Below are 18733 nucleotides of genomic sequence, written 5' to 3'. Positions count from 1 at the left end.
GAGTATCAAAGACCTTGGACTTAATGCACCTCAACACCTCAAGGGAGCCACATATTAGATGCATTACACAAATTAACATTTTCACAAAACATAATCTACCACCTTTAGGCCTGACTCTGCCACAGCGGAACGACCATACACACACACACACAAACAAACAGACCCGCTGAACCAAAAATGGCACACAAGCTGGACTTTCTTCATTCCTCATGACTCCTTGTGCATTTTTCTGATAAGTTTATTCTGTTAAAGCACTGCTTTACCATTCAACATTGCTCTCAATTTTTACCAGTTCATTCGTTTGGGGTCTTTTGTACATGCGGTGCCCTCTGTGACAGCTCAGTGTGTTCTCCGGCACATTATCTCATCATCATTAGGGAAGTCAGTGCAGCAAATGAAATTAACGAAGAAACGTAATCAGTGTATTTTTTTTTTTATTTTTGCAAAGCCCTTTAGTTTTCTTCCCTGAACTGCTCAGCAGTGCAGCCCAGACAGAGGCTGCTTGTGATTTCCTCAATGGCACTTCACCATCAACAAAGAACAAATGAACTAGAGGGGACAGAAGGGGCTTATTGGTGAAATCAGGCTGAATCGGTGTGTGCAGGGCCACCCTCACATATCTAATACCACACAGGGCTCGCAAAATCACTAGCCCGACGTCCTGGGGCTATTGTGTTTTCCAGTCGGGCTACCAAAATGTATCACTGCCCTGCCCGACGGGCTACCTTAAAATACAGGGCTCCCACGCAGTGTTCCCTCAAGCTGAGCGCGCGCACGGCCGGGAAGCCATTTGATTGAATGCCGCCAGTAAAAGGGAATGAATAGCAATGCTCGGGCAAACCGCTATAGAGCTGATGTCACGACAGAGTTAGAGCCGGTTTCATAGAAAGAGAACGATATGCACCAAATGAGTCGCTGTAGAAGCTGAATACTTCAATGGTTGCGGTGCGCTGGACACGAGAGACAACGCAAAGACATGTGAAATAAAACGTCCACATGTATTAAAGAAGAGTGGCTTGACTAAGTGCTGGAAATAACGAAGGATGGGCAAAGAACGGTAACAAAACTCTGAGACATACAGTCACACACAAGAGTATTGTACAAACTGTACTTCATAACGATGTTTAGACAGCTATAGAAGAATTCATATGTTCACGTTTTTTATATTTAACTTACAGACCTCGTCTTAAGTTTTGCTTCAGTATTCTATTCTATTCTATCAGTTTAAATAGTTTGTTTTGATATATTATGTTAGGCCTATATTATAGACTCAAAAACAAGGTCAATTATTTATCAGGTTTTTGACTTTGAGTCTCTTCTCATCAAGGCTGTATTCATTTAAAAATACAGAAAAAACCGTTAAGCTATATAGTGAAATATTATTGCAATTTCTAATATTGTTTCCTATTTTAATACCTATACTTTAAAATAGCATTTATTCCTGTGATCAAAGCTGTATTTTCAGCATCATTACTCCAGTCTTCAGTGTCCCATGATCCTCCAGAAATCATTCTAATATGCTGATTTATTATCAGTGTTGAAACTGTTGTGCTGCTTCATATTTTTTTGGAACCTGTGTTACTTTTTTCTGTGATTCTTTGATTAATAAAAAGTTTAAAAGAACAGCATTTATTAAAAATAGAAATATTTTCTAACAATAGAAGTCTTTACTATCAATTTTATCCATTTAACACATCCTTGCTGAATAAAGTTTATTGAACTTTCTTTAAACTTTTTTAAAGTATCTTTAAAAAAGAAAGAAAAACAAATTCTGTCCCCAAACTTTTGAATAGTTTATATTATAACACAAAATCTCTATTTTGACTAAACACTGTTCTTTTTAACTTTTTGTATTTTAAAAATATCACAGGTCCCAAAAAATACAGTATAAAAAAATAAATAAAATAAAAAGCAGTACAATTGTTTCCAACATTGATTAAAAATCAGCGTATTAGAATAACTTCTAAAGAATCATGTGACTCTGAAAATACTGCTTTGCTTCACAGGAATTAATTATATTTGAAAGTATATTCAAATAAAAAACATTTATTTTAAATTGCAATAATATTTCACAATATTATTTTGTGAAATAATATTCAGTATTTTTTTATCAAATAGATACAGTCTTGATGAGAATAAGAAACCTCTTTAAAAAACTTTATTGATCCAAACTTTTGAACTGCAGTGTATTGTACGGTAAAAATGTGTTCTCAGGTAACCTAAAATGTACATCATTTAGTTACATCAAGGGTCAAATCAAATATAAATAGCACATTAAAGTTAAAAGTTACACACTTTTTTGTGTGCGTGCTGTATAGGTCTGGTATAAAGAATGCTTTTGCTCAGGTGCCCGAAATGTCCGCCCAAAAGATTTTCAAATTTTTCAAATTGCCTTAAATTAAGAATTCTGCAGATACCTTGTAAATAGTCAAATAAAACTCTTTCCTTTATTCGTTGATATTTGTGTACTGAAAATGTTTTTGATTGACATTTATGGTCTTTATTTTATTTGGGCTACCAGGGATTTAGAAATTTTGCGAGCCCTGCCACATATCACTAAAAATTAAACAAAATTATCTTAAATGTTTAAGAGTATGAGAAGCAATTTGCTGAAGAGTTTAAGTACTTTTTTATTTCAGCTTTATGAAACAATGAAATGATCTACAACAATATATATGTTTGTGTTTTTATATGTAATAATATTGTAACATTTTATTATTAATAAAAATAATTATTAATAGTATTACTATTATCATTGTTTTCATTTCATCTTTGTTTTGGCAACTGTTAAAGCGATAGCTCAACCAAAAATGAAAATTATGTCATTAATTACTCATCCTCATGTCGTTCCAAACCTGCAAGACCTTCTTTCATCTTCAGTTCATCTTAACACAAATTAAGATATTTTTGATGAAATCCAAGATCTTTCTAACTCTCCATAGACAACAACGCAATAGACACGTTCAAGGCCCCGAAAAGTAGAAAGAACATCATTAAAATAGTCCATGTGACATCAGTGGTTCAACCTTAATTTTATGAAGCTACGAGAAAAGTTTTTGTGCACAAAGAAAACAAAATTAAAGACTTTATTCAACAATTTCTTCTGTTCCTTGTCAATCTTTGCCACACATTCACGAAAGTACCACGACACATGCATGGCCTACCTTTCTTGGCCTTGAACGTGTCAGCAGCGTTGCGGTCTGTGCAGGGTCAAAAAGCTTTGGATTATCCAAATATCACATCAAATAAATTACTTCACCTATAAATACCATTAAAAAAAAAATCAGACCAGAGCAACCAATCAGTCTTGCAGTGTGAACATAGCCTATACTTACATGACTTCAGAGAGCTGCCCATCACAGGGCCCAGGACAATAACACTTCTCCAAAGACATATCAACCTTATGTCACCCACGCAAACATATAAAAGCAGAGAGAGTTTCTACTCATACGACTCTTTTTTTTTTTTTTACTGTTTACAGAGAGTATGGCTGTCACAGAGACGGGTGTAATTTCTCAGGGATCCTATTTCAGTGATATCTTTTGACAATTTATGTGTGGTATTTTCAAGAAGTCGCTTACTGGAACTTTAATATCACTTTCTCCTACACACTCCTAACACCCACGGCAACATGTATTCAGAACACATCATTTTTTCCCATGTCTTTTTCAAGAGACTAGAGAGATAAAAGCATAACCTCTCATGAACTGCACACCAGTTCCTAGAAATAAATGCATCGGTGTTCTTCTTAGCTTTAAAATGTATGTCATTTCTATAGCAGAGTGAACATACAGTATGTATATATTCAACAAATATATATTCAGACCCCAATCAGAAAACTCCTTCCGAGAACAGCTGTGGAAACATTTCATTGACATGAGCTGGTCTTGTTCTGATCATCTCTCTAAAGCTCTCATCAGATACAGCTGAGAAACTTAGCGCTCTGTCACTCCTTTCAGTGGATGAAAGATGAAAAGATGCGATATCAAGAGAACAAACATGATACCCTCAACAGCACAGAAGAACACTTCCTCTATTTTTCCCCTCTCACTCGTGCTCATTTCTACTTCACCCATCCTGTGAACACTGCAGGAGATCCAGCTCTATCTCTCCCTCACTACTGATAAACATCCATAATGGAAGAAGCCTTCACCGCATTCATTTGCTGGGATATAAAAAGTCCCAAAGAAAATGTGCATGTTCAGAAGAAAGTACAGAAAGAGTGTAAAAGAAAGAAGGAAAGAAAGAAACAGACAAAAGCAGAGAGGATTTTTTTTGTAAAAGTTGTTTCATTGTGTGACAGCAAAATCTTGTATAATTTTCCCCATGGATGAAATTCAGCCACACTAATCACAAAGGTGGAGTACATCCTCTGACCCACACTATAACTGAGAACAAAATGGATTATGATATTTATGTCCGTCTATTCACCTTCATGTGTCAGCATATTTACCCTCACCTGAAACATTATATTTCACAAGAGCACAGAAGAAAAATGTCCTCTTAAGGACACATCACCTCCAGACAAGAGAAAATGACTAAATAATAACTTTTTTCATATTTTCATGCACTCACTTACTTCACAGGTTAGAATATAAAATTGATATATAAAATATAGTGAGAAAGGAAGTGGAAAAAAAACCATTAGTGCTTAGATGTAGTGCTTACTCCCCGATTTAGCCAACTTTGCAAATAAAGACGTCTTTATCAGCACATGTTCAGCGTGGTCTATATTTTTATTCTATTTTACATTTAGATTTGGAGATATTTAATATTACCATGAAAGACTTCATAAATCAGACTGATAAACAAACAACCACTCATTATTTACTTAGATTTGGACAGAAGCATTGACCACTAATGGACTTCCATCCCTAATCTCACACAGTGTCAAAGGGGGGAAAAAAACCAGGAAGGGACAAGTTAAACATAAAAAAAACAAAAAAAATCATCTCATTATAAACACCAAACAACTCGAAAATTGAATGTACCAACTCATTAACCATGCGAGTCAAACTCCAAATCCATTTGCTAATGTTCAATCGATTGAGGAATCTGTCAGTACCGAAAAAAGAAGATTTTCACTTCTATCCGCAGCACACCACACCTCGACAATTCCACCGGTTCTACGCAGTTTTTAGTTTTAATGCGGTTTAATTCTTGCACACTAAAAGCTTAAGTATAAAAGGATTCTTAGGAGTAAAGAGAATGTGAACGCTGAGATAAATGAGAGAGCCAATGCAACACAGGGCCAATCATTGACTGAAGAATCCTGCAGAGATGCATGAACTTCTAGAAGAGCACTGCAAGAGTGAGAATGAAAGAGAGAAGAAAAACACACAGACAGAAGGAGAGAGAGACACACTGTGGACCGTGAGACATCTGGGCGGTGCCTCAGGAGACGCAGCGGGTCTCTGCAGCACGGTATAGTGTGAGCGCTGCGCTGCTTTGCTCTCAGGAGCAACTCAGGTGAACAAAGCTGCTTAACTTCATGCAACAGCATTACTACTGTTAACTAAAACTAGTCAACATTTGTTTTTGAGAATTATAAAGCTACAATAAAAGAAAATATATATATTGCATGAATGTTTTTTTATGAAAATTAGAAATGTTGTATTGGCAATGGAAAATGGAATGTAGAATAAACAATAAGTACATTATACCACACTATAATTGTTTTGGACACAAGTTCAGAATGTCTTTGGTTTGTCGCTCTTTTGATTTAATGACAGCAGGACCCGCTGCGTGAACTAAAGCTTGTGTCAGTCATGTGATCATGTTGTCCAAAATGATTTGGGATGATCTAAAGAGCATTTTAAGCTTCAATGGAAGAACGTCTTATAACCTGTATAAAGAGTCACATGATCAATGTAACAAATTAATCAGTAATAAAATAGCGCAGAACCTGAAATCTTAATTTTCCATTTTAACTTTTTATTTTTCCAATTTAAAACAAAAGTCCGATATTTTTAATATGGTTTGGCATCCAAGGCATCGAAAAGCAACAGACAAGCACTCACTGACTTCTGCAGTTATTCTCACAGCACTGTAGTGATAAAAAAAAAAAGCACACAGGTAACCCTCTCTGGATCATTTTAAACCACTAAAAGCAAAAGCAAAAGATCTTTACTTGGACAGGTCCTTAAGACAGGGAAATGTCCAGCCTGGCTATAGAGAGTGAGACCACACTTACGGGCTGATGGATGGATGCAAAACAAATATGTCGATGTGGGTACAAGTGAATGAGGCGGTTTGCAGTGTTGTTCTGTTGTCTGGTTTGACTGAAGAGCAGAGCTAAACCGCCAGAGTGATCTGAGGACAAATCAAGCCTTGATCTGATTGAATGAGAAGGAAGAGGGAGAGGAGTGAGGAGGACACAGATGACTTCATCAGCCTCAAACAGAACGCCCACCCCCCATTCACTGACTGGCTGATGCTTATTGCACAAAAAAATGGTAACAAGTTACACTCTGAATGGCTGGGTTATCAACATCTTATTCATCTCCTATAAAGTTTCAGAAATGATCTAATGCCATATAAAAACTGTTTTTTATTTTCCTAAGTTCTGTGTTTTCTATTTCATTTTTCTAAATTGTTTAATAAAGTTAAAAAATTAAAATTTAATTTTAATTAATAATCCAAAAACATGTCTAAACGAGTCAATTCATAAAATCGTAAGAAAATGTAGGCCTATTCATTTATTAATAAATGGCCTTATGACGTGTTTTATCTTTATAGAAGTTCTGTTATGCTTTAAAATTTTCTGAAATGTTTTTTTTAATGAATGCAAATTTCTTATCAAAAATGGTGGTAATCAAATGAATGCATAAAACTTTAACAGATTAATTTATCTTTTAAAATGTAATAAATAAAAAAGAACATTATAATGTTCAAATGCAAGATATTTATGTCATAATTTCTTCAAGCAAAACTTCAAGCAACTTTTGTTTTGGGATGTAAAGAAAAACTTTGAGTTTCTGTGTGAGGATAGTTTCTGATTTGACAACAGATTTTATCAAATTAAATTGTGAAAAGCTCACTAAGTAAATTCTCAAAACAGCTCTGAAGATGAAGTGTGTCCTCATATAGTGAGATGACAGATGCTGGAAACATCCACAAACATCACACATTTGAGTTTGTGTAGTACGTTAAACTGCACTGTTTATTCACACAGAGACATGCATACTTCATATTTAAATAGCATTCTGTTTACAGTTTAATAAATCACAGACATTAGTCCTTATCGCAACTTGATTATATGTACAGCACTACTTTTGATTTATTCATCCAAAATTTGGCAAACTGTGACATTCCATGTTAAATTCCATTTTTATGACTGGATTCCATGATTCCTTCCACATTTTCCACATCATGGAAATCACATTGTCCAACAAAACCTGCAATCAGAAGTCAGACTAGCTAATATAATCACATTAACTTTACAGTCTTATCTGTATTGTACCATCTTGTTTGTTCTATTTTTATTTCTCATAAGGAATTTTAGAAAAATCTACTGAGATGAAGTTGATATTTACTGTAAAAGTAATAAACTGTAGATTATACCTCAATATAGAGGTAAGTTATATATAGACATTGTGAAGAATCTGAAGCAGGGTTCTGAGTGTGTGCTACTTCAGCAAAGCAGCTGGAGATAATCATCTACCTTTGTTGACTTGAAACGGCGAGTTCCGCTCACCATGCTTTTTGCATGCCCAATCAGCACCAGGTAATTTCACCCCCCACAGGAGAAGCTCGCATCCGCTTTGAGCTGCCCCCTCCGGGTCTCCAAGCACCTTGTGAGGTGTTAAAGATGCCACTCAAGCACATAAATACAACCAACAAACCATGTCAAATTGTTTACTTCAGAAGAGTCTATTTCCCTCCACCAGCTACAGAGCGAGGACACATGCTCTCTGAGAATAAATTCATATTTTCCTTTTTCCATCCATCCATCAAGCGCGAATCTGAACATGATAACATCTGTAATGTATGTTTTAATGCCAATGCAGATGTAAGTAAACGTGTGGTAGAATCTATGCGTTTCTACAGCTCTCCATCTCAATACCTATATCCATCTATCAGCATGTGCGCTTAATAAAATACAGTACATCCATCCATCATGAAAATGTAGTGGAATCGTAATGTCTTAAAGTATGTGGTTGTTTGAGTGAATAATGTTGTTTTAAAACATCTTCTCTCCCTCCTTAAAGTAAAAGCCTTTCTCTTTTCGGTGTACTACAAATATAGGCCATTCATACTGATTTTTCTCACACAGCTACACTGCCTACACAGCACGATGCAAGCTCAGAATACAAACGGTTATCGATAGTGCAACAACGCACAATCGCACTTGAACACAAACAAGCCTGAAACACAACTCTCCCCATGGAGACCAGCGATAAAAACAATCCACTGATGTTACAGCAGAACGGTATAGCCATACAACTGTGTTTTTATTTAACAGCATCATTGCTGCTAATCAAATATGTCATCTTAGCCTTAGTGGAAAAAGTCCATTTTCCCATTAAAGATGGCATACAATATTATTGATATGCTGTCAGGGCTATTCGGTTTTCTGGCCCATGGAAGACATGGGAATATTCAGGAATCTGGTTAAAAAGTAACTATTAATTTTGCAATTGCATTTGGTCATGCAGAAACTACACACTTTACATACAAGTAAAATAATTTAGTATTCTTTTCAGTGATGCACAGAATATGCTGTTAATATAATTGCATTTGAGATTTTAAGCCCAGATTGGCCCAGATCCAATGTTTAAGCTCCATCTACTGAGACATACATACATTTTGCAACATTGGATGAATATGCACTGCATGAATAAGAGTAAAATCAGGGTTAGATTTTGAGCATGCTGTCTTACGCACTCCAGGGTCTGTCGGTAATCAAACGGCAGACTTCTACCAGTCAAATGAAGGGGGTGTTATAAGTATTGAACATCCTTCTTTAGCCAAATAAGACTAAAATGCCAAGTTTGCCTGTACTGTGCTATAGTGCAGCCACCAAACACCATGATGTGCATTTCTATGCCCATACATGATATCTGAAACATGAGTTTCATTTTGCTTGGAACAGTCCATAGAATCAAATTTTTGCAAATCTTGAGGCGGAAATGTCAGTCAGATGTGTGGGCCTGTTCTGTTTAATTTAATTGTGACCAGAATTGACAAATTTCAAAGTCATCTGCAGTGGATATAGCAATATGTTGCTGCTGGCAGCACCTATTAAAATGTCTGGCAGTAATAACTCAGCCCGGTACATTGAAACTGGAGACAATAATCTTTATCAGACTATATATTGATATTAACTGTGCTGATGAAAACCCACGACGCTCATAGATGCAATAGCATATAAAAGTCATACTCAAACAGGCAGAGCTCTGACCCACCTCAGCCAAAAAAGACAGCACTCAATTTAACCTGTCGCTATCTAGAGCACATATTTTGCCATTTCTAATTTTCAAGACAGTCAATTTATGAAAAATGTTGGTTACACTTTATATCGGGGGCCTTAACTACTACTGTATGTACTAACATTACATAACTACAATATTGGATTTATTTTGTAAATACATAATTTTCGGAATATTCTCACATTTACTGCTAATGTGTTTGAGGTAAGGTTAGGTTTAGGAGTAAGGGTTAAGATTAGGCATTAGAGTAAGGTTTTGGTTTACAATTAGTGGTACCTATATATGACAATTAAATGCAAGTAATTCAAAAGCATTGTACATTCTTTACTATGAATATTTTAGCAACATGTATGTACAGTACACAATTTTTGAAAAATTATGAAATGGTTAAGGCCACCAAATATAAAGTGTGACCGATATTTTAATCAAATGAATTGCATGATGTGCAAATAATCACATAAACACTCATCTTGTCAATATTTGGTGATGCTTGAGCTGAAACAAATTACACACTTCACATTTAAGTAAAATAATTTATTATTCTTACATTTATGCACAGAATATACTGTTAATATATTACATTTAGTCATTTAGCAGATGCTTTTATCCAAAGCCAACTTACAAATAAGGACATTGTGTGTGTGTGTAATATATATATATATACACACATACACATACACATACACATACACACACACATTATCAAATTTTATCAAATATAATTTTACCATATATTTTAAACCCAGATTGGCTTATCCTGTCACCAAGTCAATATTTTTAAACTGGTGGTCTACACTACTGTTCAAAGGTTTTGGGCCAGTATTTTTTTTAATACTTTTATTCATAAAGGATGCATTTTACATTGTTACAAAATGTTTCTATTTGAACTAAAATTACTTCTCTAGTAATCAAAGAATCCTGGACAAAAAAAAGTTTTCAAAATTAATAATAATAAATAATTTTTGAGCACCAAATCAGCATATTAGAATTAGAATGATTGGAGTAATACTGCTAAACAATCCGCTTTGCCATCACAGGAATTAATTACATTTGAAAAATATTAAAATAAAATAAAAATATTTTAAATTGCAAAGATATTTGACAATATTATTGTTTTTACTGCATTCAAGTAAATGCAGGCAGGGAGAGCATAAGAGACTTTTCAAAAACACCTTACCAACCCCAAACGTTTGAACAGTAGTGAGTACACATGCATACTGATTATTTGGCCACTGCTGCACTGCTTTCAGTATTTTAAGCATCTCGCTCCATGAGCACCACCTTTTTAAGAAGCAGTCAAGTCAGGTCTCTAGACCCGTGAGATCTGTTCCATTCTATTGACTTCCATCCAGCTGTAATTTTTACTTAATCTAATTACATAATTTCATATTTAAAACATTTAACAACATATTTCTGCCTCTGTGGTGCAATAAAATAGTGTGCACAACTTCTTATCACTTCAGAAGTAGCTTCTGTGCCGCCTTGGTCACTTCGTTTCTCGGTTAAAATGCATCTACTCACAGCTGCTAGACAATTCATTTGCAAAGCAAGTCAGGCAGAAGCATAGATAAATTTCTGGATATAGGAGTAAACATTCATATCTCCATTCTGTCCCACTCACACTCTCTGTTTCCCGCTGATGTAATCCTCTAGCTCAGTCCTGACGTCTTCTCTACTCCAGCCAATAGCATCATCCCTGCACCATGACATGGGTAAACACCAGCCACGCTCTAGTGAGGTTGCTCTTCATGAAACATTCAGGTCTAGCACACATTTTAATCTTTAATATCCCGACCTTAGCAACAGTGTGGAATGATCTGTGAGCACACACTGTGACAGCAGTCAGTCTCGCATACATATCCACAAACAAACACACATGCATGACAGCACACACTCACGTGATTGAACTCCATGTTGTGCAGCATTTACAGTGGCACTAATAAATGAGCAGAGAAAGAACCGCTCCGTCAGTTGAGCATATGCCCGGTGTGTCTTTAGCTGCACTGGTGCAGTGATGACAGCGCAATACTGTGTCCGGGAACAAACTGCACTGCTGTACTTCTGGGACAAACTGTCTCTTTTATCCAACCATGTCTCTTAACTACAATTTACTTACTGGTGGACTGAATTTCAGGGCTCAACAATAAACAAATTTATGCTTTGTCAGTAGTGCAAGTAGTTCTGACATAATAAAAATACATACATATATATATATAATATATATATATATATTATATATATATATATATATATATATATATATATATATAAAATATTTTTTTAGCATGATATTTCTTAAGTATCAAAAAATATTGCTGTTTATATTTTAAAGTACTATAAGGTATATACTGTATATACATGCACACTCAACAAGTTAATATTTTTTAAAGGCTTTTTGAAAAAGTCTCACCAAGGCTGCATTTATTTGGGAAAAATAAATAAATAAATAAAATACAGTAAAAGCAGCAATATTGTGAAGAATTACAATTTAAAGTAACTTTTTTATATTTGAAAATATGACAAGCAAAAAAGAAGGAAAAAAGCACTAAACTCCTGCTGAAAGACAGCTATTATACAAGAGCTCATGACGAAACGAAATAAGACGAAATAAGCACTAAAGGAGCACATTAACCAATACAACTATATGGTCTGCTCTGAAAGCCAGCCAATGAAACAAGTCCACCATTCCCCCAAAAGAACAAGCCGACCAATGAAATCACCAGCATTTAATTAAAAGAACTTCAGGTCATAGTAACCTGGACAGATTCCTTTCAAACAACCTAAATACTGTAAACAGTTTCAAACCAAACAGTTTCGATACAAATTCTCAGAGGGGTATAACAGAAGCATCAGCAGAGCTGAAGAGCAGCCAGCGTGGGAAAGAGAGAATGAGGTCAGGCACGGGGGAAGACAGAGAGCTTGAGGTCTTTGTACAACGTCACTTTCATCCACATTATTGGCAGGTTTCCATTACAAGCCGCTGTTGGGAAAGGTCAGTGTGGGAACAACAAGATTCCATATATTTATTTGCAGTGTAAGGACCATTTGTCTATTTTTACAGTGTGTGCAAAGGGCCACCCACACTATTAGCCAACACATTAGTCCAGGAGGAGTCACCCTAGCAACTGTGAAGACCCCTGATACCATGCGTATTTGAGCACTCAGCCCCTTGCTATTGAATTAACTTTAGGAAGCGTCTCCTCCCCCTACTTACTGAATTCCAATAACTCCTTCTGTTTGCAAACTTACATACTAAATATACTTACACTCTTAAAAATAAAGGTGCTTCACGATGCCATAGAAGAACCATTTTGTCTAAAGAACTTTTAACATCTGAAGAACCTTTCTGTTTCACAAAAGGTTCTTTGTGGCGAAAGAAGGTTCTTCAGATTATAAAAAGGTAAGAAAGAGATGGTTCTTTGTGGAACCAAAAATGGTTCTTCTGTGGTTTCGCTCTGAAGAACCTTTTAAGCACCTCTATTTTTAAGAGTACATGCTGCACTAAACGCTCTCTATGTGTGACATACTGATTTTATAACTTGCTAAATACCAATAAATGAAAAATAACACACTAAAATCGTATAAATGCTATAAGTGAGTTTAGGCATCAGAAGATTGTAAATACAGTATTCATTTATTAGTATTCATATGAAAATTTGTTAAGAAGGCCATGTGGTAGGTCTGTGATATTTTGACTTATACTATTATATAGAGCGTCTACACAAGACAGCATCCTCAAGCTTTTCAAACTCCTTTTAAATCCATGACAGCAGTCTTAGGGTTCAAATCGGACATCTTCACTTTGAGGATTATCAACTTTAACTTTTTTCTATAAGTAGCAACATAATTATAAGGGGACGTCTTTCACCAACGCAAGGGCTTCGCTGCTGGGGCTGATAGAAGTCATGACGAGGAAGACACATCCCACTTTTAGCCTGATCTGTTCAAAATAAAGCTCCTTAAAGGGCCAGGGATTATTATGAGTGAGATTTCTTTACTCAAGTCCTCTTCAACCTCCCACATGTGCAGAAATATACGCTTCACACACACACACACACATGCTATAGCCACGGCAGGCTCGAATCATTAACCAGCCGACACACATACTCACACACGCTGTTTTTCAAAACTCCAAGAGATTATATAGCCATTAATTTCATTCATCATCCTCTCATAAGATGATTTCCGACGTGGAGGAGGAGGAGGCCAAAGAGAGCAGAACCAGCGGCAGTAAATCAGGGCTCAAACCCATTTTAGAAACATGATCACAATCATCAGAAGCAGTTGCTACTTGGAAGCACAAAAATATGGCATGAATTGCTGATAAAGGGCTCTGTGATGTCTGCTTATTTACTCTAAAAGGCAGAACAAATTGGTGGGTTTAAAGAGACGTTTTATCAGAGAGTGTGATATGTTGACCTGTCTTATTACATCATTTGGGCTAGTTAAACTTTACTCCTGGTGTCCTAACAAGGCATGTTGAAATAAGTTTCCCCATCATTTGTCTTTGTGAATGTTTAAATGTGTTGTAACATAATAACAGCTTTCAAAACATATTTGATGTTGTGTTATGAGAAGCGGGATTTTAGACCAAACAGATTTCATATGGACAGGGCTACCGAGCATAACACGGCAAGAAAATAAAAAAAATAAAAGCCAAGTGAACTTGACAGTTAGTGATCATTGTGCTTTTTTGCTGCATGAAATAGAGCAGAAAATTATTTTGCGACCAAAGGGAAAAGTCACATGAGCGACATGGCATATTTTATTATTTTTTACTTTTTATTATTATTATTAATATTTTATCATTTTTCATGTATTATATTGTAATTACATAAAAGTTAAAATGCATTCTGTAAATATGTAAAATATTCAGTATTAATATATTATATTATTAATATATGCCATGCCAATATATGCTTATTTTATCATTTTTATTATAAAAAAATTTACTTAAATATTGTTGTCATGTATTATATTGCAATTACATAAAAGTGCTTTAAATGTTTTAAATTTTTTTATGAAACGTACCGCATACAGTAAATAGGTCAAATATTCAGTATTAATAAAATGCAATAATATTATATAATATAATAGCTGAAAACAGTTCTGTTTTATTTTTCTGCTTTAAGTCAATTTCTTAATTTTACTGACTGCATAATTTTGTGTATAATATAATATAATATAATATAATATAATATAATATAATATAATATAATAATATAATGCCAGGAAACAAAAAAAAACGTTACATTCACTTGGGAACAAAACATTAGAAAAATACATGCATTAGAATTGCATTTGGGATCAGAGACGGTGCCTTGATTTTCTTCACAGGCCCTGTAAAATGTCTCTAACTGTGCTGGAGTGATTCTAGAGGAGAGTACTTGCTGTTTGCATCACAAACACACTCATGTTTTACACCGTGGGATCATTCACCTAGAAATAACACAGGATGTTCTGCCGCAATTGGCTGACACACAATTCTTTTCCCCTCTAAAACACAAGAACGCATCTCGAAAACATTTCCTCAACACATTTCATGCTTAGAAAGAGCAATATGGCAATGGGTTTGAGAGATGCATCTTCAGCATGGTTGAGTGCACTTGCAATTAGTGCTAATTAGAGTTCCGGGGTACAAAACACAAGTAGTGATAAGCAGAGATACCCGCATGTCCTCACAGGAATATGAAGCCAGAAAGTCCACCAAGGAAGCAATTGAATAACACCTAGAAGAGCATATTCTTCTTCATCGCAACCTTAAAAGCACAAATACTCCATTATTTGTGTTTGTGTTTAGAGGACAATTACATGTGTGTGATGTGTGTGCTAATTTGCAATTCTCTTTCTCTCTCGTTCCCTCTCAGCCCACTCATACAAACACACTCTCATGTTCTCACTGTTAACAGCAGCCTAGCCGCAGTTGTCTGTGTGCTTTTTCACTGTAACCTGTAGATGTGAGAAGCTTGTAAATTGCCTGCAATCACTGAGAACAACAGCGAGGGAGAGGGACGCAAAGTGCTGCAGCCTCAGTATAATTCAAATTGCCTCTGCAAGGGCATCTTATGATGAGAGCTCACTCTTCCCTCAGATATAGAGAGACCATACATAATTCATACCAGCTGAACTTCTAGGTTCATGCTAGTCATCGCAAACTTTAAGTAAAAGACTGATGCAGGTCTGCTTTCATTTTTATTCCATTGAGAAGATCTAAAGATTTAAGTGATTTTCAGTATCATTAATTGTAAAATATGATTGATAAAAGTATCAGAAATTGACTTTATTCATGGTAGACATAATATGTATTTCTTCCCAAATGAAAACATGACAAAATCTGACAACCCCTAGTCACCGTTTGCTTTCACTGTATGGAAACATTATGATGGACTTGATACTTGATACTTTTTTGGAAAGAAATGAGGAAGAATTTCATTCATTTTCCAGGTGAACTATCCCTTTAAATGTAACCCGAGTTAAGCGAATGTGTAACATAAATAAACATTACAAAGTTTGTACAGTCAGCATTTCTGAGTTTCACATTAGCTGCAACGTGCTACACTCAACACATTTAACTGTGTCATACAGATTTCCACACATCACACCTTCAGTTTCACAATCATCACGGCATCGAAACGTGCGTTTTGAAAAGCACATTAGCAACATGTTAAGTGAACCAATTTTACGCCGAGCTGCGACGACACACAAACAGTGTGTTTTCTGATTGTCAAGCGAAATACACAAGCTAGGCCAATTCACAAGCAGGTCTGAAGCCACTGGGGAGCTTTAAAGGAAACTATCTGCTGGTGATGAAAGCACTTCCTGGAGGGACTGAATCTCAGCATAGTGGGAACAAGATATTTGGGGTAAAGAGGGAGGGAGAGAATAAAAGGGTGACCTAGTTCCGCCTTTCACTTGCTCCTTCCCCGGACTAGGTGTCCTGGAACCCCAAAGCCGAGCTGTCAGGCCTCAAACCAGTATATAAGGAACAGAGGAGGGCAGAAGGGACGTTAAACAATGACTGTGCACTCTCAACCTCTGCTGCCCAAGCTATTTGGATTATTCCCCGGCCAGAGAGAGAGAGAGAAGCTGGCAGGCTGCTCGGTCACAGTCTCTCCTCCATTACGTCACCGTGCCAAACAACACAGCACTGCTGCACACGGCACACCTGCTGCTGGCTGCACTGGACCGACTCCAGCTCCATATCAGCCCTGCTGCTCACCTCCCTGCCTGGCACTCTCTACAGACACGCACAGCCCGGCTACAATTAGCACTCACAAATACCACAGAATAACTTTTGTTAGAGCAGTGCTAATGCTGATAATAATTTCTAGAAAGCACAATAATGAATTGTGCTTTCTATTTTGCTTTTCTGATTCTGCCGCGGGATGGGCATCCCAAGGTAACTTCAGCCTGGATCCAGCCCTTATGAAGATCTGAGATGACCGAACTCCTGAGAAGAGATGATGCAAACCCTCCCAAGGACCTCAGATGATGCCAACCTTGAACCAGCATACAAAACTACCAAAGTTTAATCGCAGCATATAATCATTGCTGTTAATACACTGCTGTAAGGATACATGTCATTAACTTACTGGATCATTTTCTCTGTACATTTCTGCCATATGGATACCACCTTGACAGTCACTACTGATAAGCTACATATTTATTATATAATTTAATGTGAGCAAATCTGAGGTACATATCTTTAATTCAACATGTTGTATTTATTTTTTTATTTAATATTTATTTAAAATAGCTGAAAACAGTGCACTTAAGTGCTGTACTATCAGAATAAGAGTACTCAGCATTATCATCACAAGGACGGAAAAAAACATTCAAACATAATCTCCTCCATGCTACGTCCATGGTACTTTTTTGCTTTCACTGTAAAATAATTTCAACAAGCCTTTAAATATCAACAGGTCAACCCAATGTGAAATTGTGGCATAAAACAAACACTCCTTCCTCATAAAGACAGTTTAAAGTCTTCACTTTAAACTTCACTTTCACAGGTGGCTCCTGAAAAATTCCTCTCCTTTTTTCCTTCTTCTAATCCTCTCTAACATGCAATGATTGTCTTGATGTGTCGAAACTGTATGAAAGCCCAGAGGGAGTGTGTGTCGTCTAAGAGCCACAGTCCTCTCAGACTTCTGAGGGCCGAGAAATAGGATGCTCTCAGATTGACTGTAATGGAAAACGATCTGTGGGCTCCCGTTTCATTTCAAGCTACACATGAAACAAAAGCATCCTCAAAGAAAGACAAACAGCTGAATACAGGAAAAAATCCCAACCTGTACTCGGCTACATGTCTGTCTCCTATTCAAATAAATCACATCATCTGTCTTTGTTAATTTTCTTATTTATAAGAAAATATATATATCATTATATATCATTTTTGCTCTGTTTAAGGCAACAACAGTTGTAAGGTGAAAACCTAGAAATCATTTAAAGACATATTCAGAATTGTGGGGAGCTAAATATTAACAGCCACTGAAAAACTTGACTTGTACCGGTTGATGATTATTATGAATATTGCATAAGTTAATAGAATTAATTAATTAGCCTCTATTATATAGTATCAACAAGACAATCAGGTTTATTCAGGTTTATTCAGCATTATATTACACAACATTTTTTTAACGTTAAATAAATTAATATCTTTTAGTTTTAAAAAGTCCGGAGGTGAAAACCTGTGAACTGCTTAACCACATATTCAGTATTGTGCGAACCTAAACTTAATAACAAAAAACTTGTAGTAGTTAAGTTAATAGATAATAATTAGTCTGTATTAAACAGTACCAACAAGACAATAAGTGTGACATAAGATGGACTAACTCTTATATGCATGATATTACACAACATAATTTTACATAGAATAAATCAATATTCCCACCAAATATGGCACAACACATCAAATCACAACGTCAACTGTGTAAAGTCCCTGTAAAAACTGCAAAAGATGTTCATCGGAAAAAAAAAAGTTTTTTCACTTAAACTGTGAAAAACAATTAGTGTTTCCCTCAGGGAAAGCAGGGTTATAAACTAAACCTTCTCCTAAAATATTACGTGCAGATGATTAAAAAAAACAACATTTACAACTGTGAGTGATGTTTAAATAAAAAATTAAATAAAATGGGAAAATTACTTTCAGCGTTGTATCATTGAGAAAAATCTACTAGAGACAATTGAAAAGAGTGAAATAGTTAGGTTTGGTTGCAGTTTCTCTATCCCCAGTGTTTATGATGTAACGCTCCCTTCATCACGGAGTAACAGACCTCCTATAATCTGCCGGATTTCACACA

General features: G+C 35.8%; 1 protein-coding gene across 1 annotated transcript in view; it reads right to left on the bottom strand.

Moving 5' to 3' along the window:
- LOC306888087 (FERM domain-containing protein 5-like) overlaps positions 1-18733 on the bottom strand; it is a 120632-nt gene that overhangs the window by 100630 nt on the left and 1269 nt on the right. The window lies entirely within an intron of this gene.

The sequence above is a fragment of the Barbus barbus genome (genome assembly GCF_936440315.1).
Source record: "Barbus barbus genome assembly, chromosome: 22".
Lineage (NCBI taxonomy): Eukaryota > Metazoa > Chordata > Actinopteri > Cypriniformes > Cyprinidae > Barbus > Barbus barbus.
The sequence above is the reverse complement of the archived record's forward strand: the minus strand, read 5'-3'. Positions and strand labels throughout refer to the sequence as shown.